Below are 23490 nucleotides of genomic sequence, written 5' to 3'. Positions count from 1 at the left end.
TCATGGACAAGAATCCTATTTCACAAATCATTAACAACATGTTACACTACAATTGGCAAGGCGATCTAACAATCAAAGCGTTGTGCACTCAAACAAAGTAGCATTTGTTGCCGAAACACGGGATCGAATCAGGGACCTTCAGAGCTTCAGTCTGACGCTCTCCCAACTGAGCTTTTTCGGCACGAAGTGGTATTCTGGACCAGTGGACAAACATAATATTCATGAGTAAAAGACTTTGAGAAGAAACAGGTTTTTACTGAATCATGGACAAGGTTCCTATTTTAGAAATCACTTACTATAATTGGCAAGGCGATCTAACAATCACAGCGTTGTGCACCTAAAAATAGTACCATTTGATGCTGAAACCCGGGATCTTCAGATCTTCAGTCTGACGCTCTCCCAACTGAGCTATTTCTTCACGAAAAAAGTATACTGGACCAGTTTTAGAAATCACTTACTATAATTGGCAAGGCGATCTAACAATCACAGCGTTGTGCACCCAAAAAGAGTACCATTTGATGCTGAAACCTGGGTTCTTCAGCTCTTCAGTCTGACGCTCTCCCAACTGAGCTATTTTTTCACAAATTGGTATACTGGACCAGTAGCCAAACACTATATTCATGAGTAAAAGACTTTGAGAAGAAAGATGTTTTCGCTGAATCATGGACAAGAACCCTATTTTACAAATCATTAACAACATGTTACACTACAATTAACAAAGGGGATTGAACAATCAAAGCGTTGTGCACCCAAACAAAGTAACATCTGTTGCCGAAACCCGGGATTGAACCAGGGACCTTCAGATCTTCAGTCTGACGCTCTCCCAACTGAGCTATTTCGGCACAAAGTGGTATTCTGGACCAGTGCACAAACATAATATTCATGAGTAAAAGACTTTGAGTAGAAACAGGTTTTTACTGAATCATGGACAAGGTTCCTATTTTAGAAATTACTTACTATAATTGGCAAGGCGATCTAACAATCACAGCGTTGTGCACCCAAAAAGAGTACCATTTGATGCTGAAACCCTGGTTCTTCAGATCTTCAGTCTGACGCTCTCCCAACTGAGCTATTTCTTCACAAAGAGGTATACTGGACCAGTAGACAAACACTAAATTCATGAGTAAAAGACAATGAGAAGAAACAGGTTTTCACTGAGTCATGGACAAGAATCCTATTTTACGAATCATTAACAACACGTTACACTACAATTGGCAAGGCGATCTAACAATTAAAGCGTTGTGAACTCAAACAAAGTACCATTTGTTGCCGAAACTGGGGATTGAACAAGGGACCTTCAGATCTTCAGTCTGACGCTCTCCCAACTGAGCTATTTCTTCACGGAAAAAAGTATACTGGACCAGTGGACAAACACAATATTCATGAGTAAAAGACTTTGAGTAGAAACAGGTTTTTACTGAATCATGGACAAGGTTCCTATTTTAGAAATTACTTACTATAATTGGCAAGGCGATCTAACAATCACAGCGTTGTGCACCCAAAAAGAGTACCATTTGATGCTGAAACCCTGGTTCTTCAGATCTTCAGTCTGACGCTCTCCCAACTGAGCTATTTCTTCACAAAGAGGTATACTGGACCAGTAGACAAACACTAAATTCATGAGTAAAAGACAATGAGAAGAAACAGGTTTTCACTGAGTCATGGACAAGAATCCTATTTTACGAATCATTAACAACACGTTACACTACAATTGGCAAGGCGATCTAACAATTAAAGCGTTGTGAACTCAAACAAAGTACCATTTGTTGCCGAAACTGGGGATTGAACAAGGGACCTTCAGATCTTCAGTCTGACGCTCTCCCAACTGAGCTATTTCTTCACGAAAAAAGTATACTGGACCAGTGGACAAACACAATATTCATGAGTAAAAGACATTGGGAAGAAGCAGGTTTTTACTGAATCATGGACAAGGTTCCTATTTTAGAAATCACTTACTATAATTGGCAAGGCGATCTAACAATCACAGCGTTGTGCACCCAAAAAGAGTACCATTTGGTGCTGAAACCAGGGTTCTTCAGCTCGTCAGTCTGACGCTCTCCCAACTGAGCTATTTCGGCACAAAGTGATATACTGGACCACAGGACAAACACAATATTCATGAGTAAAAGACAATGAGAAGAAACAGGTTTTTGCTGAATCACGGACAAGAATCGTATTTTACAAATCGTTAACAACATGTTACAGTACAATTGGCAAGGCGATCTAACAATCAAAGCGTTGTGCACTCAAACAAAGTAGCATTCGTTGCCGAAACCCGGGATTGAACCAGGGACCTTCAGTCTGACGCTCTCCCAACTGAGCTATTTTGGCACAAAGTGGTATACTGGACCAGAGGACAAACACAATATTCATGAGTAAAAGACTTTGAGAAGAAACAGGTTTTTGCTGAATCATGGACAAGAACCCTATTTCACAAATCATTAACAACATGTTACACTACAATTAACAAAGGGGATTGAACAATCAAAGCGTTGTGCACCCAAACAAAGTAACATCTGTTGCCGAAACCCGGGATTGAACCAGGGACCTTCAGATCTTCAGTCTGACGCTCTCCCAACTGAGCTATTTCGGCACAAAGTGGTATTCTGGACCAGTGCACAAACATAATATTCATGAGTAAAAGACTTTGAGAAGAAACAGGTTTTTACTGAATCATGGACAAGGTTCCTATTTTAGAAATCACTGACTATAATTGGCAAGGCGATCTAACAATCACAGCATTGTGCACCCAAAAAGAGTACCATTTGATGCTGAAACCCTGGTTCTTCAGATCTTCAGTCTGACGCTCTCCCAACTGAGCTATTTTGGCACAAAGTGGTATACTGGACCAGAGGACAAACACAATATTCATGAGTAAAAGACTTTGAGAAGAAACAGGTTTTTACTGAATCATGGACAAGAATCCTATTTCACAAATCATTAACAACATGTTACACTGCAATTGGCAAGGCGATCTAACAATCAGAGCGTTGTGCACTCAAATAAAGTAGCATTTGTTGCCGAAACCCGGGATTGAACCAGGGACCTTCAGATCTTCAGTCTGACGCTCTCCCAACTGAGCTATTTCGGCACAAAGTGGCATTCTGGACCAGTGGACAAACATAATATTCATGAGTAAAAGACTTTGAGAAGAAACAGGTTTTTACTGAATCATGGACAAGGTTCCTATTTTAGAAATCACTGACTATAATTGGCATGGCGATCTAACAATCACAGCGTTGTGCACCCAAAAAGAGTACCATTTGATGCTGAAACCCGGGTTCTTCAGCTCTTCAGTCTGACGCTCTCCCAACTGAGCCATTTTTTCACAAATTGGTATACTGGACCAGTAGCCAAACACTATATTCATGAGTAAAAGACAATGAGAAGAAACAGGTTTTTACTGAATCATGGACAAGAATCCTATTTCACAAATCATTAACAACATGTTACACTACAATTGGCAAGGCGATCTAACAATCAAAGCGTTGTGCACTCAAACAAAGTAGCATTTGTTGCCGAAACCCGGGATCGAATCAGGGACCTTCAGAGCTTCAGTCTGACGCTCTCCCAACTGAGCTTTTTCGGCACGAAGTGGTATTCTGGACCAGTGGACAAACATAATATTCATGAGTAAAAGACTTTGAGAAGAAACAGGTTTTTACTGAATCATGGACAAGGTTCCTATTTTAGAAATCACTTACTATAATTGGCAAGGCGATCTAACAATCACAGCGTTGTGCACCTAAAAATAGTACCATTTGATGCTGAAACCCGGGATCTTCAGATCTTCAGTCTGACGCTCTCCCAACTGAGCTATTTCTTCACGAAAAAAGTATACTGGACCAGTTTTAGAAATCACTTACTATAATTGGCAAGGCGATCTAACAATCACAGCGTTGTGCACCCAAAAAGAGTACCATTTGATGCTGAAACCTGGGTTCTTCAGCTCTTCAGTCTGACGCTCTCCCAACTGAGCTATTTTTTCACAAATTGGTATACTGGACCAGTAGCCAAACACTATATTCATGAGTAAAAGACTTTGAGAAGAAAGATGTTTTCGCTGAATCATGGACAAGAACCCTATTTTACAAATCATTAACAACATGTTACACTACAATTAACAAAGGGGATTGAACAATCAAAGCGTTGTGCACTCAAACAAAGTAACATCTGTTGCCGAAACCCGGGATTGAACCAGGGACCTTCAGATCTTCAGTCTGACGCTCTCCCAACTGAGCTATTTCGGCACAAAGTGGTATTCTGGACCAGTGCACAAACATAATATTCATGAGTAAAAGACTTTGAGTAGAAACAGGTTTTTACTGAATCATGGACAAGGTTCCTATTTTAGAAATTACTTACTATAATTGGCAAGGCGATCTAACAATCACAGCGTTGTGCACCCAAAAAGAGTACCATTTGATGCTGAAACCCTGGTTCTTCAGATCTTCAGTCTGACGCTCTCCCAACTGAGCTATTTCTTCACAAAGAGGTATACTGGACCAGTAGACAAACACTAAATTCATGAGTAAAAGACAATGAGAAGAAACAGGTTTTCACTGAGTCATGGACAAGAATCCTATTTTACGAATCATTAACAACACGTTACACTACAATTGGCAAGGCGATCTAACAATTAAAGCGTTGTGAACTCAAACAAAGTACCATTTGTTGCCGAAACTGGGGATTGAACAAGGGACCTTCAGATCTTCAGTCTGACGCTCTCCCAACTGAGCTATTTCTTCACGAAAAAAGTATACTGGACCAGTGGACAAACACAATATTCATGAGTAAAAGACATTGGGAAGAAGCAGGTTTTTACTGAATCATGGACAAGGTTCCTATTTTAGAAATCACTTACTATAATTGGCAAGGCGATCTAACAATCACAGCGTTGTGCACCCAAAAAGAGTACCATTTGATGCTGAAACCAGGGTTCTTCAGCTCGTCAGTCTGACGCTCTCCCAACTGAGCTATTTCGGCACAAAGTGATATACTGGACCACAGGACAAACACAATATTCATGAGTAAAAGACAATGAGAAGAAACAGGTTTTTGCTGAATCACGGACAAGAATCGTATTTTACAAATCGTTAACAACATGTTACAGTACAATTGGCAAGGCGATCTAACAATCAAAGCGTTGTGCACTCAAACAAAGTAGCATTTGTTGCCGAAACCCGGGATTGAACCAGGGACCTTCAGATCTTCAGTCTGATGCTCTCCCAACTGAGCTATTTTGGCACAAAGTGGTATACTGGACCAGAGGACAAACACAATATTCATGAGTAAAAGACTTTGAGAAGAAACAGGTTTTTGCTGAATCATGGACAAGAACCCTATTTCACAAATCATTAACAACATGTTACACTACAATTAACAAAGGGGATTGAACAATCAAAGCGTTGTGCACCCAAACAAAGTACCGAAACCCGGGATTGAACCAGGGACCTTTAGATCTTCAGTCTGACGCTCTCCCAACTGAGCTATTTTGGCACAAAGTGGCATTCTGGACCAGTGGACAAACATAATATTCATGAGTAAAAGACTTTGAGAAGAAACAGGTTTTTACTGAATCATGGACAAGGTTCCTATTTTAGAAATTACTTACTATAATTGGCAAGGCGATCTAACAATCACAGCGTTGTGCACCCAAAAAGAGTACCATTTGATGCTGAAACCCTGGTTCTTCAGATCTTCAGTCTGACGCTCTCCCAACTGAGCTATTTCTTCACAAAGAGGTATACTGGACCAGTAGACAAACACTATATTCATGAGTAGAAGACAATGAGAAGAAACAGGTTTTAACTGAATCATGGACAAGAATCCTATTTTACAAATCATTAACAACACGTTACACTACAATTGGCAAGGCGATCTAACAATCAAAGTGTTGTGCACTCAAACAAAGTAGCATTTGTTGCCGAACCCTGGGATCGAACCAGGGACCTTCAGATCTTCAGTCTGACGCTCTCCCAACTGAGCTATTTTGGCACAAAGTGGTATACTGGACCAGTGGACAAACACAATATTCATGAGTAAAAGACAATGAGAAGAAACAGGTTTTTGCTGAATCATGGACAAGAATCATATTTCACAAATCATTAACAACATGTTACACTGCAATTGGCAAGGCGATCTAACAATCAAAGCGTTGTGCACTCAAACAAAGTAGCATTTGTTGCCGAAACCCGGGATTGAACCAGGGACCTTCAGATCTTCAGTCTGACGCTCTCCCAACTGAGCTATTTCGGCACAAAGTGGTATACTGGACCAGAGGACAAACACAATATTCATGAGTAAAAGACTTTGAGAAGAAAGATGTTTTCGCTGAATCATGGACAAGAACCCTATTTTACAAATCATTAACAACATGTTACACTACAATTAACAAAGGGGATTGAACAATCAAAGCGTTGTGCACCCAAACAAAGTACCATCTGTTGCCGAAACCCGGGATTGAACCAGGGACCTTCAGATCTTCAGTCTGACGCTCTCCCAACTGAGCTATTTCGGCACAAAGTGGTATTCTGGACCAGTGCACAAACATAATATTCATGAGTAAAAGACTTTGAGTAGAAACAGGTTTTTACTGAATCATGGACAAGGTTCCTATTTTAGAAATTACTTACTATAATTGGCAAGGCGATCTAACAATCACAGCGTTGTGCACCCAAAAAGAGTACCATTTGATGCTGAAACCCTGGTTCTTCAGATCTTCAGTCTGACGCTCTCCCAACTGAGCTATTTCTTCACAAAGAGGTATACTGGACCAGTAGACAAACACTAAATTCATGAGTAAAAGACAATGAGAAGAAACAGGTTTTCACTGAGTCATGGACAAGAATCCTATTTTACGAATCATTAACAACACGTTACACTACAATTGGCAAGGCGATCTAACAATTAAAGCGTTGTGAACTCAAACAAAGTACCATTTGTTGCCGAAACTGGGGATTGAACAAGGGACCTTCAGATCTTCAGTCTGACGCTCTCCCAACTGAGCTATTTCTTCACGAAAAAAGTATACTGGACCAGTGGACAAACACAATATTCATGAGTAAAAGACATTGGGAAGAAGCAGGTTTTTACTGAATCATGGACAAGGTTCCTATTTTAGAAATCACTTACTATAATTGGCAAGGCGATCTAACAATCACAGCGTTGTGCACCCAAAAAGAGTACCATTTGATGCTGAAACCAGGGTTCTTCAGCTCGTCAGTCTGACGCTCTCCCAACTGAGCTATTTCGGCACAAAGTGATATACTGGACCACAGGACAAACACAATATTCATGAGTAAAAGACAATGAGAAGAAACAGGTTTTTGCTGAATCACGGACAAGAATCGTATTTTACAAATCGTTAACAACATGTTACAGTACAATTGGCAAGGCGATCTAACAATCAAAGCGTTGTGCACTCAAACAAAGTAGCATTTGTTGCCGAAACCCGGGATTGAACCAGGGACCTTCAGATCTTCAGTCTGATGCTCTCCCAACTGAGCTATTTTGGCACAAAGTGGTATACTGGACCAGAGGACAAACACAATATTCATGAGTAAAAGACTTTGAGAAGAAACAGGTTTTTGCTGAATCATGGACAAGAACCCTATTTCACAAATCATTAACAACATGTTACACTACAATTAACAAAGGGGATTGAACAATCAAAGCGTTGTGCACCCAAACAAAGTACCGAAACCCGGGATTGAACCAGGGACCTTTAGATCTTCAGTCTGACGCTCTCCCAACTGAGCTATTTTGGCACAAAGTGGCATTCTGGACCAGTGGACAAACATAATATTCATGAGTAAAAGACTTTGAGAAGAAACAGGTTTTTACTGAATCATGGACAAGGTTCCTATTTTAGAAATTACTTACTATAATTGGCAAGGCGATCTAACAATCACAGCGTTGTGCACCCAAAAAGAGTACCATTTGATGCTGAAACCCTGGTTCTTCAGATCTTCAGTCTGACGCTCTCCCAACTGAGCTATTTCTTCACAAAGAGGTATACTGGACCAGTAGACAAACACTATATTCATGAGTAGAAGACAATGAGAAGAAACAGGTTTTAACTGAATCATGGACAAGAATCCTATTTTACAAATCATTAACAACACGTTACACTACAATTGGCAAGGCGATCTAACAATCAAAGTGTTGTGCACTCAAACAAAGTAGCATTTGTTGCTGAACCCTGGGATCGAACCAGGGACCTTCAGATCTTCAGTCTGACGCTCTCCCAACTGAGCTATTTTGGCACAAAGTGGTATACTGGACCAGTGGACAAACACAATATTCATGAGTAAAAGACAATGAGAAGAAACAGGTTTTTGCTGAATCATGGACAAGAATCATATTTCACAAATCATTAACAACATGTTACACTGCAATTGGCAAGGCGATCTAACAATCAAAGCGTTGTGCACTCAAACAAAGTAGCATTTGTTGCCGAAACCCGGGATTGAACCAGGGACCTTCAGATCTTCAGTCTGACGCTCTCCCAACTGAGCTATTTCGGCACAAAGTGGTATACTGGACCAGAGGACAAACACAATATTCATGAGTAAAAGACTTTGAGAAGAAAGATGTTTTCGCTGAATCATGGACAAGAACCCTATTTTACAAATCATTAACAACATGTTACACTACAATTAACAAAGGGGATTGAACAATCAAAGCGTTGTGCACCCAAACAAAGTACCATCTGTTGCCGAAACCCGGGATTGAACCAGGGACCTTCAGATCTTCAGTCTGACGCTCTCCCAACTGAGCTATTTCGGCACAAAGAAGTATACTGGACCAGAGGACAAACACAATATTCATGAGTAAAAGACAATGAGAAGAAACAGGTTTTTGCTGAATCATGGACAAGGTTCCTATTTTAGAAATCACTTACTATTATTGTGAAGGCGATCTAACAATCACAGCGTTGTGCACCTAAAAATAGTACCATTTGATGCTGAAACCCGGGATCTTCAGATCTTCAGTCTGACGCTCTCCCAACTGAGCTATTTCTTCACGAAAAAAGTATACTGGACCAGTTTTAGAAATCACTTACTATAATTGGCAAGGCGATCTAACAATCACAGCGTTGTGCACCCAAAAAGAGTACCATTTGATGCTGAAACCTGGGTTCTTCAGCTCTTCAGTCTGACGCTCTCCCAACTGAGCTATTTTTTCACATGTTGGTATACTGGACCAGTAGCCAAACACTATATTCATGAGTAAAAGACTTTGAGAAGAAAGATGTTTTCGCTGAATCATGGACAAGAACCCTATTTTACAAATCATTAACAACATGTTACACTACAATTAACAAAGGGGATTGAACAATCAAAGCGTTGTGCACCCAAACAAAGTAACATCTGTTGCCGAAACCCGGGATTGAACCAGGGACCTTCAGATCTTCAGTCTGACGCTCTCCCAACTGAGCTATTTCGGCACAAAGTGGTATTCTGGACCAGTGCACAAACATAATATTCATGTAAAAGACTTTGAGAAGAAACAGGTTTTTACTGAATCATGGACAAGGTTCCTATTTTAGAAATCACTGACTATAATTGGCAAGGCGATCTAACAATCACAGCATTGTGCACCCAAAAAGAGTACCATTTGATGCTGAAACCCTGGTTCTTCAGATCTTCAGTCTGACGCTCTCCCAACTGAGCTATTTTGGCACAAAGTGGTATACTGGACCAGAGGACAAACACAATATTCATGAGTAAAAGACAATGAGAAGAAACAGGTTTTTGCTGAAGCATGGACAAGAATCATATTTCACAAATCATTAACAACATGTTACAGTACAATTAGCAAGGCGATCTAACAATCAAAGCGTTGTGCACTCAAACAAAGCAGCATTTGTTGCCGAAAGTCGGGATTGAACCAGGGACCTTCAGATCTTCAGTCTGATGCTCTCCCAACTGAGCTATTTTGGCACAAAGAGTTATCCTGGACCAGTGGACAAACATAATATTCATGAGTAAAAGACTTTGAGAAGAAACAGGTTTTTACTGAATCATGGACAAGAATCCTATTTCACAAATCATTAACAACATGTTACACTGCAATTGGCAAGGCGATCTAACAATCAGAGTGTTGTGCACTCAAATAAAGTAGCATTTGTTGCCGAAACCCGGGATTGAACCAGGGACCTTCAGATCTTCAGTCTGACGCTCTCCCAACTGAGCTATTTCGGCACAAAGTGGCATTCTGGACCAGTGGACAAACATAATATTCATGAGTAAAAGACTTTGAGAAGAAACAGGTTTTTACTGAATCATGGACAAGGTTCCTATTTTAGAAATCACTTACTATAATTGGCATGGCGATCTAACAATCACAGCGTTGTGCACCCAAAAAGAGTACCATTTGATGCTGAAACCCGGGTTCTTCAGCTCTTCAGTCTGACGCTCTCCCAACTGAGCCATTTTTTCACAAATTGGTATACTGGACCAGTAGCCAAACACTATATTCATGAGTAAAAGACAATGAGAAGAAACAGGTTTTTACTGAATCATGGACAAGAATCCTATTTCACAAATCATTAACAACATGTTACACTACAATTAGCAAAGGGGATTGAACAATCAAAGCGTTGTGCACCCAAACAAAGTACCATTTGTTGCCGAAACCCGGGATTGAACCAGGGCCCTTCAGATCTTCAGTCTGACGCTCTCCCAACTGAGCTATTTCGGCACAAAGTGGCATTCGGGACCAGTGGACAAACATAATATTCATGAGTAAAAGACTTTGAGAAGAAACAGGTTTTTACTGAATCATGGACAAGGTTCCTATTTTAGAAATCACTTACTATAATTGGCAAGGCGATCTAACAATCACAGCGTTGTGCACCTAAAAATAGTACCATTTGATGCTGAAACCCGGGATCTTCAGATCTTCAGTCTGATGCTCTCCCAACTGAGCTATTTCTTCACGAAAAAAGTATACTGGACCAGTTTTAGAAATCACTTACTATAATTGGCAAGGCGATCTAACAATCACAGCGTTGTGCACCCAAAAAGAGTACCATTTGATGCTGAAACCTGGGTTCTTCAGCTCTTCAGTCTGACGCTCTCCCAACTGAGCTATTTTTTCACAAATTGGTATACTGGACCAGTAGCCAAACACTATATTCATGAGTAAAAGACTTTGAGAAGAAAGATGTTTTCGCTGAATCATGGACAAGAACCCTATTTTACAAATCATTAACAACATGTTACACTACAATTAACAAAGGGGATTGAACAATCAAAGCGTTGTGCACCCAAACAAAGTAACATCTGTTGCCAAAACCCGGGATTGAACCAGGGACCTTCAGATCTTCAGTCTGACGCTCTCCCAACTGAGCTATTTCGGCACAAAGTGGTATTCTGGACCAGTGCACAAACATAATATTCATGAGTAAAACACTTTGAGTAGAAACAGGTTTTTACTGAATCATGGACAAGGTTCCTATTTTAGAAATTACTTACTATAGTTGGCAAGGCAATCTAACAATCACAGCGTTGTGCACCCAAAAAGAGTACCATTTGATGCTGAAACCCTGGTTCTTCAGATCTTCAGTCTGACGCTCTCCCAACTGAGCTATTTCTTCACAAAGAGGTATACTGGACCAGTAGACAAACACTATATTCATGAGTAAAAGACAATGAGAAGAAACAGGTTTTTACTGAGTCATGGACAAGAATCCTTTTTTACGAATCATTAACAACAAGTTACACTACAATTGGCAAGGCGATCTAACAATTAAAGCGTTGTGAACTCAAACAAAGTACCATTTGTTGCCGAAACTGGGGATTGAACAAGGGACCTTCAGATCTTCAGTCTGACGCTCTCCCAACTGAGCTATTTCTTCACGAAAAAAGTATACTGGACCAGTGGACAAACACAATATTCATGAGTAAAAGACATTGGGAAGAAGCAGGTTTTTACTGAATCATGGACAAGGTTCCTATTTTAGAAATCACTTACTATAATTGGCAAGGCGATCTAACAATCACAGCGTTGTGCACCCAAAAAGAGTACCATTTGATGCTGAAACCAGGGTTCTTCAGCTCGTCAGTCTGACGCTCTCCCAACTGAGCTATTTCGGCACAAAGTGGTATACTGGACCAGAGGACAAACACAATATTCATGAGTAAAAGACAATGAGAAGAAACAGGTTTTTGCTGAATCATGGACAAGAATCATATTTCACAAATCATTAACAACATGTTACACTGCAATTGGCAAGGCGATCTAACAATCAGAGCGTTGTGCACTCAAATAAAGTAGCATTAGTTGCCGAAACCCGGGACCGAAACAGGGACCTTCAGATCTTCAGTCTGATGCTCTCCCAACTGAGCTATTTCGGCACAAAGTTGTATACCGGACCAGAGGACAAACACAATATTCATGAGTAAAAGACTTTGAGAAGAAAGATGTTTTTGCTGAATCATGGACAAGAACCCTATTTTACAAATCATTAACAACATGTTACACTACAATTAACAAAGGGGATTGAACAATCAAAGCGTTGTGCACCCAAACAAAGTACCATTTGTTGCCGAAACCCGGGATTGAACCAGGGACCTTCAGATCTTCAGTCTGACGCTCTCCCAACTGAGCTATTTCGGCACAAAGTGGCATTCGGGACCAGTGGACAAACATAATATTCATGAGTAAAAGACTTTGAGAAGAAACAGGTTTTTACTGAATCATGGACAAGGTTCCTATTTTAGAAATCACTTACTATAATTGGCAAGGCGATCTAACAATCACAGCGTTGTGCACCCAAAAAGAGTACCATTTGATGCTGAAACCCGGGTTCTTCAGCTCTTCAGTCTGACGCTCTCCCAACTGAGCCATTTTTTCACAAATTGGTATACTGGACCAGTAGCCAAACACTATATTCATGAGTAAAAGACAATGAGAAGAAACAGGTTTTTACTGAATCATGGACAAGAATCCTATTTCACAAATCATTAACAACATGTTACACTACAATTGGCAAGGCGATCTAACAATCAAAGCGTTGTGCACTCAAACAAAGTAGCATTTGTTGCCGAAACCCAGGATCGAATCAGGGACCTTCAGAGCTTCAGTCTGACGCTCTCCCAACTGAGCTTTTTCGGCACGAAGTGGTATTCTGGACCAGTGGACAAACATAATATTCATGAGTAAAAGACTTTGAGAAGAAACAGGTTTTTACTGAATCATGGACAAGGTTCCTATTTTAGAAATCACTTACTATAATTGGCAAGGCGATCTAACAATCACAGCGTTGTGCACCTAAAAATAGTACCATTTGATGCTGAAACCCGGGATCTTCAGATCTTCAGTCTGACGCTCTCCCAACTGAGCTATTTCTTCACGAAAAAAGTATACTGGACCAGTTTTAGAAATCACTTACTATAATTGGCAAGGCGATCTAACAATCACAGCGTTGTGCACCCAAAAAGAGTACCATTTGATGCTGAAACCTGGGTTCTTCAGCTCTTCAGTCTGACGCTCTCCCAACTGAGCTATTTTTTCACAAATTGGTATACTGGACCAGTAGCCAAACACTATATTCATGAGTAAAAGACAATGAGAAGAAACAGGTTTTTGCTGAAGCATGGACAAGAATCATATTTCACAAATCATTAACAACATGTTACAGTACAATTAGCAAGGCGATCTAACAATCAAAGCGTTGTGCACTCAAACAAAGCAGCATTTGTTGCCGAAAGCCGGGATTGAACCAGGGACCTTCAGATCTTCAGTCTGATGCTCTCCCAACTGAGCTATTTTGGCACAAAGAGTTATCCTGGACCAGTGGACAAACATAATATTCATGAGTAAAAGACTTTGAGAAGAAACAGGTTTTTACTGAATCATGGACAAGAATCCTATTTCACAAATCATTAACAACATGTTACACTGCAATTGGCAAGGCGATCTAACAATCAGAGTGTTGTGCACTCAAATAAAGTAGCATTTGTTGCCGAAACCCGGGATTGAACCAGGGACCTTCAGATCTTCAGTCTGACGCTCTCCCAACTGAGCTATTTCGGCACAAAGTGGCATTCTGGACCAGTGGACAAACATAATATTCATGAGTAAAAGACTTTGAGAAGAAACAGGTTTTTACTGAATCATGGACAAGGTTCCTATTTTAGAAATCACTTACTATAATTGGCATGGCGATCTAACAATCACAGCGTTGTGCACCCAAAAAGAGTACCATTTGATGCTGAATCCCGGGTTCTTCAGCTCTTCAGTCTGACGCTCTCCCAACTGAGCCATTTTTTCACAAATTGGTATACTGGACCAGTAGCCAAACACTATATTCATGAGTAAAAGACAATGAGAAGAAACAGGTTTTTACTGAATCATGGACAAGAATCCTATTTCACAAATCATTAACAACATGTTACACTACAATTAGCAAAGGGGATTGAACAATCAAAGCGTTGTGCACCCAAACAAAGTACCATTTGTTGCCGAAACCCGGGATTGAACCAGGGCCCTTCAGATCTTCAGTCTGACGCTCTCCCAACTGAGCTATTTCGGCACAAAGTGGCATTCGGGACCAGTGGACAAACATAATATTCATGAGTAAAAGACTTTGAGAAGAAACAGGTTTTTACTGAATCATGGACAAGGTTCCTATTTTAGAAATCACTTACTATAATTGGCAAGGCGATCTAACAATCACAGCGTTGTGCACCTAAAAATAGTACCATTTGATGCTGAAACCCGGGATCTTCAGATCTTCAGTCTGATGCTCTCCCAACTGAGCTATTTCTTCACGAAAAAAGTATACTGGACCAGTTTTAGAAATCACTTACTATAATTGGCAAGGCGATCTAACAATCACAGCGTTGTGCACCCAAAAAGAGTACCATTTGATGCTGAAACCTGGGTTCTTCAGCTCTTCAGTCTGACGCTCTCCCAACTGAGCTATTTTTTCACAAATTGGTATACTGGACCAGTAGCCAAACACTATATTCATGAGTAAAAGACTTTGAGAAGAAAGATGTTTTCGCTGAATCATGGACAAGAACCCTATTTTACAAATCATTAACAACATGTTACACTACAATTAACAAAGGGGATTGAACAATCAAAGCGTTGTGCACCCAAACAAAGTAACATCTGTTGCCAAAACCCGGGATTGAACCAGGGACCTTCAGATCTTCAGTCTGACGCTCTCCCAACTGAGCTATTTCGGCACAAAGTGGTATTCTGGACCAGTGCACAAACATAATATTCATGAGTAAAACACTTTGAGTAGAAACAGGTTTTTACTGAATCATGGACAAGGTTCCTATTTTAGAAATTACTTACTATAGTTGGCAAGGCAATCTAACAATCACAGCGTTGTGCACCCAAAAAGAGTACCATTTGATGCTGAAACCCTGGTTCTTCAGATCTTCAGTCTGACGCTCTCCCAACTGAGCTATTTCTTCACAAAGAGGTATACTGGACCAGTAGACAAACACTATATTCATGAGTAAAAGACAATGAGAAGAAACAGGTTTTTACTGAGTCATGGACAAGAATCCTTTTTTACGAATCATTAACAACAAGTTACACTACAATTGGCAAGGCGATCTAACAATTAAAGCGTTGTGAACTCAAACAAAGTACCATTTGTTGCCGAAACTGGGGATTGAACAAGGGACCTTCAGATCTTCAGTCTGACGCTCTCCCAACTGAGCTATTTCTTCACGAAAAAAGTATACTGGACCAGTGGACAAACACAATATTCATGAGTAAAAGACATTGGGAAGAAGCAGGTTTTTACTGAATCATGGACAAGGTTCCTATTTTAGAAATCACTTACTATAATTGGCAAGGCGATCTAACAATCACAGCGTTGTGCACCCAAAAAGAGTACCATTTGATGCTGAAACCAGGGTTCTTCAGCTCGTCAGTCTGACGCTCTCCCAACTGAGCTATTTCGGCACAAAGTGGTATACTGGACCAGAGGACAAACACAATATTCATGAGTAAAAGACAATGAGAAGAAACAGGTTTTTGCTGAATCATGGACAAGAATCATATTTCACAAATCATTAACAACATGTTACACTGCAATTGGCAAGGCGATCTAACAATCAGAGCGTTGTGCACTCAAATAAAGTAGCATTAGTTGCCGAAACCCGGGACCGAAACAGGGACCTTCAGATCTTCAGTCTGATGCTCTCCCAACTGAGCTATTTCGGCACAAAGTTGTATACCGGACCAGAGGACAAACACAATATTCATGAGTAAAAGACTTTGAGAAGAAAGATGTTTTTGCTGAATCATGGACAAGAACCCTATTTTACAAATCATTAACAACATGTTACACTACAATTAACAAAGGGGATTGAACAATCAAAGCGTTGTGCACCCAAACAAAGTACCATTTGTTGCCGAAACCCGGGATTGAACCAGGGACCTTCAGATCTTCAGTCTGACGCTCTCCCAACTGAGCTATTTCGGCACAAAGTGGCATTCGGGACCAGTGGACAAACATAATATTCATGAGTAAAAGACTTTGAGAAGAAACAGGTTTTTACTGAATCATGGACAAGGTTCCTATTTTAGAAATCACTTACTATAATTGGCAAGGCGATCTAACAATCACAGCGTTGTGCACCCAAAAAGAGTACCATTTGATGCTGAAACCCGGGTTCTTCAGCTCTTCAGTCTGACGCTCTCCCAACTGAGCCATTTTTTCACAAATTGGTATACTGGACCAGTAGCCAAACACTATATTCATGAGTAAAAGACAATGAGAAGAAACAGGTTTTTACTGAATCATGGACAAGAATCCTATTTCACAAATCATTAACAACATGTTACACTACAATTGGCAAGGCGATCTAACAATCAAAGCGTTGTGCACTCAAACAAAGTAGCATTTGTTGCCGAAACCCAGGATCGAATCAGGGACCTTCAGAGCTTCAGTCTGACGCTCTCCCAACTGAGCTTTTTCGGCACGAAGTGGTATTCTGGACCAGTGGACAAACATAATATTCATGAGTAAAAGACTTTGAGAAGAAACAGGTTTTTACTGAATCATGGACAAGGTTCCTATTTTAGAAATCACTTACTATAATTGGCAAGGCGATCTAACAATCACAGCGTTGTGCACCTAAAAATAGTACCATTTGATGCTGAAACCCGGGATCTTCAGATCTTCAGTCTGACGCTCTCCCAACTGAGCTATTTCTTCACGAAAAAAGTATACTGGACCAGTTTTAGAAATCACTTACTATAATTGGCAAGGCGATCTAACAATCACAGCGTTGTGCACCCAAAAAGAGTACCATTTGATGCTGAAACCTGGGTTCTTCAGCTCTTCAGTCTGACGCTCTCCCAACTGAGCTATTTTTTCACAAATTGGTATACTGGACCAGTAGCCAAACACTATATTCATGAGTAAAAGACTTTGAGAAGAAAGATGTTTTCGCTGAATCATGGACAAGAACCCTATTTTACAAATCATTAACAACATGTTACACTACAATTAACAAAGGGGATTGAACAATCAAAGCGTTGTGCACCCAAACAAAGTAACATCTGTTGCCGAAACCCGGGATTGAACCAGGGACCTTCAGATCTTCAGTCTGACGCTCTCCCAACTGAGCTATTTAGGCACAAAGTGGTATTCTGGACCAGTGCACAAACATAATATTCATGAGTAAAAGACTTTGAGTAGAAACAAGTTTTTACTGAATCATGGACAAGGTTCCTATTTTAGAAATTACTTACTATAGTTGGCAAGGCGATCTAACAATCACAGCGTTGTGCACCCAAAAAGAGTACCATTTGATGCTGAAACCCTGGTTCTTCAGATCTTCAGTCTGACGCTCTCCCAACTGAGCTATTTCTTCACAAAGAGGTATACTGGACCAGTAGCCAAACACTATATTCATGAGTAAAAGACAATGAGAAGAAACAGGTTTTCACTGAGTCATGGACAAGAATCCTATTTTACGAATCATTAACAACACGTTACACTACAATTGGCAAGGCGATCTAACAATTAAAGCGTTGTGAACTCAAACAAAGTACCATTTGTTGCCGAAACTGGGGATTGAATAAGGGACCTTCAGATCTTCAGTCTGACGCTCTCCCAACTGAGCTATTTCTTCACGAAAAAAGTATACTGGACCAGTGGACAAACACTATATTCATGAGTAAAAGACAATGAGAAGAAACAGGTTTTTACTGAATCATGGACAAGGTTCCTATTTTAGAAATCACTTACTATAATTGGCAAGGCGATCTAACAATCACAGCGTTGTGCACCCAAAAACAGTACCATTTGATGCTGAAACCCGGGTTCTTTAGCTCTTCAGTCTGACGCTCTCCCAACTGAGCTATTTTTTCACAAATTGGTATACTGGACCAGTAGCCAAACATTATATTCATGAGTAAAAGACAATGAGAAGAATCAGGTTTTTACTGAATCATGGACAATAATCCTATTTCACAAATCATTAACAACATGTTACACTGCAATTGGCAAGGCGATCTAACAATCAAAGCTTTGTGCACCCAAACAAAGCACCATTTGTTGCCGAAACCCGGGATTGAACCAGGGACCTTCAGATCTTCAGTCTGACGCTCTCCCAACTGAGCTATTTCGGCACAAAGTGGTATTCTGGACCAGTGGACAAACACAATATTCATGAGTAAAAGACTTTGAGAAGAAACAGGTCTTTACTGAATCATGGACAAGGTTCCTATTTTAGAAATCACTTACTATAATTGGCAAGGCGATCTAACAATCACAGCGTTGTGCACCCAAAAAGAGTACCATTTGATGCTGAAAACCTGGTTTTTCAGATCTTCAGTCTGACGCTCTCCCAACTGAGCTATTTCTTCACAAAGAGGTATACTGGACCAGTAGACAAACACTATATTCATGAGTAGAAGACAATGAGAAGAAACAGGTTTTAACTGAATCATGGACAAGAATCCTATTTCACAAATCATTAACAACATGTTACACTGCAATTGGCAAGGCGATCTAACAATCAAAGCGTTGTGCACCCAAACAAAGTACCATCTGTTGCCGAAACCTGGGATTGAACCAGGGACCTTCAGATCTTCAGTCTGACGCTCTCCCAACTGAGCTATTTCGGCACAAAGTGGTATTCTGGACCAGTGGACAAACATAATATTCATGAGTAAAAGACTTTGAGAAGAAACAGGTTTTTACTGAATCATGGACAAGGTTCCTATTTTAGAAATCACTTACTATAATTGGCAAGGCGATCTAACAATCACAGCGTTGTGCACCCAAAAAGAGTACCATTTGATGCTGAAACCCGGGTTCTTCAGCTCTTCAGTCTGACGCTCTCCCAACTGAGCTATTTCGGCACAAAGTGGTATACTGGACCACAGGACAAACACAATATTCATGAGTAAAAGACATTGAGAAGAAACAGGTTTTTGCTGAATCACGGACAAGAATCCTATTTTACAAATCGTTAACAACATGTTATACTACAATTGGCAAGGCGATCTAACAATCAAAGCGTTGTGCACCCAAACAAAGTACCATTCGATGTCGAAACCCGGAATTGAACCAGGGACTTTCAGATCTTCAGTCTGACGCTCTCCCAACTGAGCTATTTCAGCACAAAGTGGCATTCTGGACCAGTGGACAAACATAATATTCATGAGTAAAAGACTTTGAGAAGAAACAGGTTTTTACTGAATCATGGACAAGGTTCCTATTTTAGAAATCACTTACTATAATTGGCAAGGCGATCTAACAATCACAGCGTTGTGCACCCAAAAAGAGTACCATTTGATGCTGAAAACCTGGTTCTTCAGATCTTCAGTCTGACGCTCTCCCAACTGAGCTATTTCTTCACAAAGAGGTATACTGGACCAGTAGACAAACACTATATTCATGAGTAGAAGACAATGAGAAGAAACAGGTTTTGACTGAATCATGGACAAGAATCCTATTTTACAAATCATTAACAACACGTTACACTACAATTGGCAAGGCGATCTAACAATCAAAGCGTTGTGAACACAAACAAAGTACCATTTGTTGCCAAAACTGGGGATTGAACAAGGGACCTTCAGATCTTCAGTCTGACGCTCTCCCAATTGAGCTACTTCGGCAGAAAGTGGCATTCTGGACCAGTAGACAAACACTCTATTCATGAGTAAAAGACAATGAGAAGAATCAGGTTTTTGCTGAATCATGGACAAGAATCCTATTTTACAAATCATTAACAACATGTTACACTACAATTGGTAAGGCGATCTAACAATCAAAGCGTTGTGCACCCAAACAGAGTACCATTCGATGTCGAAACCCGGAATTGAACCAGGGACCTTCAGACATTCAGTCTGACGCTGTCCCAACTGAGCTATTTCGGCATAAAGAAGTACATTGGACAAGTGGACAAACAAATTATTCATGAGTAAAAGACATCGTGTGTCTGCAGCTCTCTTTAGGGTTGGGGCAAGTGGAAAGCTAGAGCTACGTGACAACCTGCAGCTCTGGTACTACCCTCCCCCACCAGCCCAGTCTCCCACAGTAGATAGGTTTTTTTCACATCCTCTCTTGCTGTTGAAAGTGCGGCTGGTTTGTACCAAACCCACATGTACAAGGCATCCACTTGCTGGTCTGTACAGGAGACCGTTTCTATAACCTGGTGACGGAGACCCTAATTTGCAGCAACTGTAGAGCCAGCTACATGTCCTCTTGTCAGAACATCCTCCAACAGCTGGACCTGGCCCACCGCTCTGAGTTCAGGGTCATCCTCACGCGCAAGTGAGTTATACACTGAATTAGTCATTTTGTTTTCCATTATGTTAAATATTTCCTTAAATAATGTATTTGAATACTCTTTCTAAGGTATGCCTGTGATTTGTGGGTCATCTGTCTGTTGCGTGATAGAACCCTTGGCAATGGTCCTGCCCGCATCGTCAGTCAGCTGAAGGAGAACCACAGTGAGAAGTGGCTTCAGAGGGCAGCAAGGTATGTACTGTAATACCCTGGAAATAGGAGAAAATAAACACAGAGACAATGTCTTGTTCCTTTCAAAGTATATCGATGACACAGGAGTCCTTTGCATTGCTCTTAATGCATTCTCGTGAGGCATGAGCAATTGAATACCCATTTAGGCCAGAGCAATTGGTATTAATGGAAACTTCATACAATTTGCATTCATTGTGTTACCACCACATATGTCATGCCACAGTTATATTAATCAGTTAAAATACAGTTATGAAGTTAAATGAAAAGTTTTATTAATAAGTTATGCAACTGTACCTACAGGTGCACCTGAGTGTGTGGCCTTCATGGCCAACCGTGGCCTGCTTCCGCCATGCTTCCAGGAACCCCCGCAGCTTGCAGCGGTCCCCAGCTACAAATGGGTCCTCACTGTTTACGGCCATGATATCCTCAACAGGCTTGAGGATATCAAGGCTCGTATAACATGTACACTTGGATCCATTTTGAAATTGGATTCCACTAAAAAGGTTTGAATTACTATTTGGATAACTGCATTCTCACTTTAATAAACTAGATTTAATAAGATTTTACAAATTAAATTAAAAACTCTCTAAACTATATTATGATATGTAATTCGGATGTCCAGGTGCACCTGTTGTAATAGAACTGTTTAATCATTTGTATTTTCAGATCACCAAGAAGCTGACGGGGCCTGCTAAGGGCACTGCACAATGGCTCACTTCAGTTGGCAATGAAGTGGGTCAAATACTTGTCAGTGTCCTTACAGCCCATGAAGGACCTGGATTGGACCTCATGGCTGCAGGCCTGATGGAGAGGTACCAGAAGACAGGTGTGGCTCCCCCCATTGTCCTGTATGTGGACTGTGGCTGCTGCAAGGCAGCAGGAGAGCCCAAGCTGAAGATACGCTTCAGCGGGTGGCCGGATCTCCTTGTTCGCCTAGACATCTGCCATTTTATGCGACGTCTGGCAGAAGGGTGTACCACCAACGCAAATCATTTGTACCCCACTTTTATGGCACGCATGTCAGCATGCATTTTTGAGTAGGATGCAGGTGACGTGGCTCTGCTGAGAAGGGCCAAGAGGGGTCAGCAAAATTGGCCTGACGTGACTGACAGGGAGCTGGACCGCTTTTGATGAGATTGACCCCCACAGCACCTCTCCTCCCTCCAGCGCCACTCTATTCTCCAGCAACTGGCCCCCTCAAGCACCTCTCCTCCACCCAGCCCCTCTCCAATCTCCAGCCCCTCTCCACCCTCAGGCCACTCTCCTCCCTCAGTCCACTCTCCACCCTCCAGCCACTTTCCATACTCCAGCCCCTCTCCTCCCTCAGGCCACTCTCCTCCCTCAGTCCACTCTCCACCCTCCAGCCACTTTTCATACTCCAGCCTCTCTCCTCCCTCAGTCCCCTCTCCACCCTCCATCTTCCAACCAGCCCCTCTCCTCCCTCAGGCCACTCTCCAGTCTTCAGCCACTCTCCAGGCTCCACCCACTCACGGCCCTTCAGCCACTCTCCAGGCTCCACCCACTTGCAATCCTCAAGCCACTTTCCACCTTCCAGCTCCTTTCATACACCCAGCCCCTCTCCTCCACCGTCCAGCCAATCTCCAGCCCCCTGCACCTTTCCAAGCTGTGGATGAACACAACATCCCAGGTATGGACAGAGTGGATGCACTTGCAGAGTACCTGGTGGAGCTCCGAAATCAGACAGGCCTCACCCTCAACAACCAGCAGGCCTACACAATAGTGAGTCTTTGGCAGAACCTGGAAAATTTTGACAAGCAGCGGGTGGTGTATTCTGCTCAATACCAGCCGAGGCTGTTGACTGGCCGCTTCCAGATTACCAGACAGAGATCTGATTTCACCCCTGGGTTGGAGAGCACCAAGAGGTGTGTCCTGGGCTCGACAGGCTCCCCAGCTCAGTGGCCAGACTGCTGCCGACTTATAGAGACCATCTTCGTCAGGCTATGTAACATCCATAAAAGCCCTAAAAAACAGGAAAAAGATTTTTACTGCTGCTCCACGTCTCCCGTTGCTAAAACACATTCTACAATAATGAAACATACAAAACTTTTAGTTTATTGTATTGTTGGATATATTAGGCTATGCATTTTAATAAAAACACTGCAAATAAAGAGATAAACACCGATGCTCCTCCTCCTCTCTGCAACTGGGTTTGTTTCCCCGAGGAAATCATTGAACAACACACACGCACGCACGCCAAAAACAACAACAACAAAAATACGGCTATCTATGGGCATGACAAACTATATAGCCTACAAAAATAACTGCAGAAATCCATAACAGATGCAGCGGCGAACGAACAAACAAACAGATGAACAAATGAACGATTGGCACCTTGGACAGCGCCACGGCATGTTAGGCACATACATGCGGCAAAAGTGCTCAGCCTTTACGTTGCACTTCCCATTTACAGGGCGCTTGCACCCCTTGCAGGAGACAATGGTCATATCTTTCCTGCAGTGCGTGTTTGTCTGACACTGCCTCCTTCTCAG

The 23490-nt window shown here is 41.4% G+C and overlaps 37 non-coding genes across 37 annotated transcripts; all 37 read right to left on the bottom strand.

Moving 5' to 3' along the window:
- Positions 1 to 108: 108 nt before the first annotated feature.
- On the bottom strand, positions 109 to 181 carry trnaf-gaa (transfer RNA phenylalanine (anticodon GAA)). Its single transcript has one exon. It is a non-coding gene; the product is annotated as a tRNA-Phe (tRNA).
- Positions 182 to 769: 588 nt separating this feature from the next.
- trnaf-gaa (transfer RNA phenylalanine (anticodon GAA)) lies at positions 770 to 842 on the bottom strand. The gene has a single exon. It is a non-coding gene; the product is annotated as a tRNA-Phe (tRNA).
- Positions 843 to 2520: 1678 nt separating this feature from the next.
- trnaf-gaa (transfer RNA phenylalanine (anticodon GAA)) lies at positions 2521 to 2593 on the bottom strand. Its single transcript has one exon. It is a non-coding gene; the product is annotated as a tRNA-Phe (tRNA).
- Positions 2594 to 3018: 425 nt separating this feature from the next.
- On the bottom strand, positions 3019 to 3091 carry trnaf-gaa (transfer RNA phenylalanine (anticodon GAA)). Its single transcript has one exon. It is a non-coding gene; the product is annotated as a tRNA-Phe (tRNA).
- Positions 3092 to 3516: 425 nt separating this feature from the next.
- Positions 3517 to 3589, bottom strand: trnaf-gaa (transfer RNA phenylalanine (anticodon GAA)). Its single transcript has one exon. It is a non-coding gene; the product is annotated as a tRNA-Phe (tRNA).
- Positions 3590 to 4177: 588 nt separating this feature from the next.
- On the bottom strand, positions 4178 to 4250 carry trnaf-gaa (transfer RNA phenylalanine (anticodon GAA)). The gene has a single exon. It is a non-coding gene; the product is annotated as a tRNA-Phe (tRNA).
- Positions 4251 to 5174: 924 nt separating this feature from the next.
- trnaf-gaa (transfer RNA phenylalanine (anticodon GAA)) lies at positions 5175 to 5247 on the bottom strand. Its single transcript has one exon. It is a non-coding gene; the product is annotated as a tRNA-Phe (tRNA).
- Positions 5248 to 5426: 179 nt separating this feature from the next.
- On the bottom strand, positions 5427 to 5499 carry trnaf-gaa (transfer RNA phenylalanine (anticodon GAA)). The gene has a single exon. It is a non-coding gene; the product is annotated as a tRNA-Phe (tRNA).
- Positions 5500 to 5924: 425 nt separating this feature from the next.
- On the bottom strand, positions 5925 to 5997 carry trnaf-gaa (transfer RNA phenylalanine (anticodon GAA)). Its single transcript has one exon. It is a non-coding gene; the product is annotated as a tRNA-Phe (tRNA).
- Positions 5998 to 6185: 188 nt separating this feature from the next.
- trnaf-gaa (transfer RNA phenylalanine (anticodon GAA)) lies at positions 6186 to 6258 on the bottom strand. The gene has a single exon. It is a non-coding gene; the product is annotated as a tRNA-Phe (tRNA).
- A 189-nt stretch (positions 6259 to 6447) lies between these two features.
- trnaf-gaa (transfer RNA phenylalanine (anticodon GAA)) lies at positions 6448 to 6520 on the bottom strand. The gene has a single exon. It is a non-coding gene; the product is annotated as a tRNA-Phe (tRNA).
- Positions 6521 to 7444: 924 nt separating this feature from the next.
- Positions 7445 to 7517, bottom strand: trnaf-gaa (transfer RNA phenylalanine (anticodon GAA)). The gene has a single exon. It is a non-coding gene; the product is annotated as a tRNA-Phe (tRNA).
- Positions 7518 to 7696: 179 nt separating this feature from the next.
- Positions 7697 to 7769, bottom strand: trnaf-gaa (transfer RNA phenylalanine (anticodon GAA)). The gene has a single exon. It is a non-coding gene; the product is annotated as a tRNA-Phe (tRNA).
- A 425-nt stretch (positions 7770 to 8194) lies between these two features.
- Positions 8195 to 8267, bottom strand: trnaf-gaa (transfer RNA phenylalanine (anticodon GAA)). Its single transcript has one exon. It is a non-coding gene; the product is annotated as a tRNA-Phe (tRNA).
- A 188-nt stretch (positions 8268 to 8455) lies between these two features.
- trnaf-aaa (transfer RNA phenylalanine (anticodon AAA)) lies at positions 8456 to 8528 on the bottom strand. The gene has a single exon. It is a non-coding gene; the product is annotated as a tRNA-Phe (tRNA).
- A 189-nt stretch (positions 8529 to 8717) lies between these two features.
- Positions 8718 to 8790, bottom strand: trnaf-gaa (transfer RNA phenylalanine (anticodon GAA)). Its single transcript has one exon. It is a non-coding gene; the product is annotated as a tRNA-Phe (tRNA).
- A 588-nt stretch (positions 8791 to 9378) lies between these two features.
- trnaf-gaa (transfer RNA phenylalanine (anticodon GAA)) lies at positions 9379 to 9451 on the bottom strand. The gene has a single exon. It is a non-coding gene; the product is annotated as a tRNA-Phe (tRNA).
- Positions 9452 to 9874: 423 nt separating this feature from the next.
- On the bottom strand, positions 9875 to 9947 carry trnaf-gaa (transfer RNA phenylalanine (anticodon GAA)). The gene has a single exon. It is a non-coding gene; the product is annotated as a tRNA-Phe (tRNA).
- Positions 9948 to 10135: 188 nt separating this feature from the next.
- trnaf-gaa (transfer RNA phenylalanine (anticodon GAA)) lies at positions 10136 to 10208 on the bottom strand. The gene has a single exon. It is a non-coding gene; the product is annotated as a tRNA-Phe (tRNA).
- Positions 10209 to 10634: 426 nt separating this feature from the next.
- Positions 10635 to 10707, bottom strand: trnaf-gaa (transfer RNA phenylalanine (anticodon GAA)). The gene has a single exon. It is a non-coding gene; the product is annotated as a tRNA-Phe (tRNA).
- A 588-nt stretch (positions 10708 to 11295) lies between these two features.
- trnaf-gaa (transfer RNA phenylalanine (anticodon GAA)) lies at positions 11296 to 11368 on the bottom strand. The gene has a single exon. It is a non-coding gene; the product is annotated as a tRNA-Phe (tRNA).
- Positions 11369 to 12292: 924 nt separating this feature from the next.
- On the bottom strand, positions 12293 to 12365 carry trnaf-gaa (transfer RNA phenylalanine (anticodon GAA)). The gene has a single exon. It is a non-coding gene; the product is annotated as a tRNA-Phe (tRNA).
- Positions 12366 to 12554: 189 nt separating this feature from the next.
- trnaf-gaa (transfer RNA phenylalanine (anticodon GAA)) lies at positions 12555 to 12627 on the bottom strand. Its single transcript has one exon. It is a non-coding gene; the product is annotated as a tRNA-Phe (tRNA).
- A 425-nt stretch (positions 12628 to 13052) lies between these two features.
- Positions 13053 to 13125, bottom strand: trnaf-gaa (transfer RNA phenylalanine (anticodon GAA)). Its single transcript has one exon. It is a non-coding gene; the product is annotated as a tRNA-Phe (tRNA).
- A 587-nt stretch (positions 13126 to 13712) lies between these two features.
- Positions 13713 to 13785, bottom strand: trnaf-gaa (transfer RNA phenylalanine (anticodon GAA)). Its single transcript has one exon. It is a non-coding gene; the product is annotated as a tRNA-Phe (tRNA).
- Positions 13786 to 13973: 188 nt separating this feature from the next.
- On the bottom strand, positions 13974 to 14046 carry trnaf-gaa (transfer RNA phenylalanine (anticodon GAA)). Its single transcript has one exon. It is a non-coding gene; the product is annotated as a tRNA-Phe (tRNA).
- A 426-nt stretch (positions 14047 to 14472) lies between these two features.
- On the bottom strand, positions 14473 to 14545 carry trnaf-gaa (transfer RNA phenylalanine (anticodon GAA)). Its single transcript has one exon. It is a non-coding gene; the product is annotated as a tRNA-Phe (tRNA).
- Positions 14546 to 15133: 588 nt separating this feature from the next.
- On the bottom strand, positions 15134 to 15206 carry trnaf-gaa (transfer RNA phenylalanine (anticodon GAA)). Its single transcript has one exon. It is a non-coding gene; the product is annotated as a tRNA-Phe (tRNA).
- A 924-nt stretch (positions 15207 to 16130) lies between these two features.
- Positions 16131 to 16203, bottom strand: trnaf-gaa (transfer RNA phenylalanine (anticodon GAA)). The gene has a single exon. It is a non-coding gene; the product is annotated as a tRNA-Phe (tRNA).
- A 189-nt stretch (positions 16204 to 16392) lies between these two features.
- On the bottom strand, positions 16393 to 16465 carry trnaf-gaa (transfer RNA phenylalanine (anticodon GAA)). The gene has a single exon. It is a non-coding gene; the product is annotated as a tRNA-Phe (tRNA).
- A 425-nt stretch (positions 16466 to 16890) lies between these two features.
- Positions 16891 to 16963, bottom strand: trnaf-gaa (transfer RNA phenylalanine (anticodon GAA)). The gene has a single exon. It is a non-coding gene; the product is annotated as a tRNA-Phe (tRNA).
- A 588-nt stretch (positions 16964 to 17551) lies between these two features.
- trnaf-gaa (transfer RNA phenylalanine (anticodon GAA)) lies at positions 17552 to 17624 on the bottom strand. The gene has a single exon. It is a non-coding gene; the product is annotated as a tRNA-Phe (tRNA).
- A 924-nt stretch (positions 17625 to 18548) lies between these two features.
- Positions 18549 to 18621, bottom strand: trnaf-gaa (transfer RNA phenylalanine (anticodon GAA)). The gene has a single exon. It is a non-coding gene; the product is annotated as a tRNA-Phe (tRNA).
- A 425-nt stretch (positions 18622 to 19046) lies between these two features.
- On the bottom strand, positions 19047 to 19119 carry trnaf-gaa (transfer RNA phenylalanine (anticodon GAA)). Its single transcript has one exon. It is a non-coding gene; the product is annotated as a tRNA-Phe (tRNA).
- A 425-nt stretch (positions 19120 to 19544) lies between these two features.
- Positions 19545 to 19617, bottom strand: trnaf-gaa (transfer RNA phenylalanine (anticodon GAA)). Its single transcript has one exon. It is a non-coding gene; the product is annotated as a tRNA-Phe (tRNA).
- A 425-nt stretch (positions 19618 to 20042) lies between these two features.
- Positions 20043 to 20115, bottom strand: trnaf-gaa (transfer RNA phenylalanine (anticodon GAA)). Its single transcript has one exon. It is a non-coding gene; the product is annotated as a tRNA-Phe (tRNA).
- A 188-nt stretch (positions 20116 to 20303) lies between these two features.
- trnaf-gaa (transfer RNA phenylalanine (anticodon GAA)) lies at positions 20304 to 20376 on the bottom strand. Its single transcript has one exon. It is a non-coding gene; the product is annotated as a tRNA-Phe (tRNA).
- Between the last annotated feature and the right edge of the window lie 3114 nt (positions 20377 to 23490).

Source organism: Labrus bergylta, chromosome 11 (assembly GCF_963930695.1).
Source record: "Labrus bergylta chromosome 11, fLabBer1.1, whole genome shotgun sequence".
NCBI classification, from domain to species: Eukaryota; Metazoa; Chordata; class Actinopteri; order Labriformes; family Labridae; genus Labrus; species Labrus bergylta.
This window is presented reverse-complemented; position numbering and strand designations above follow the sequence as displayed.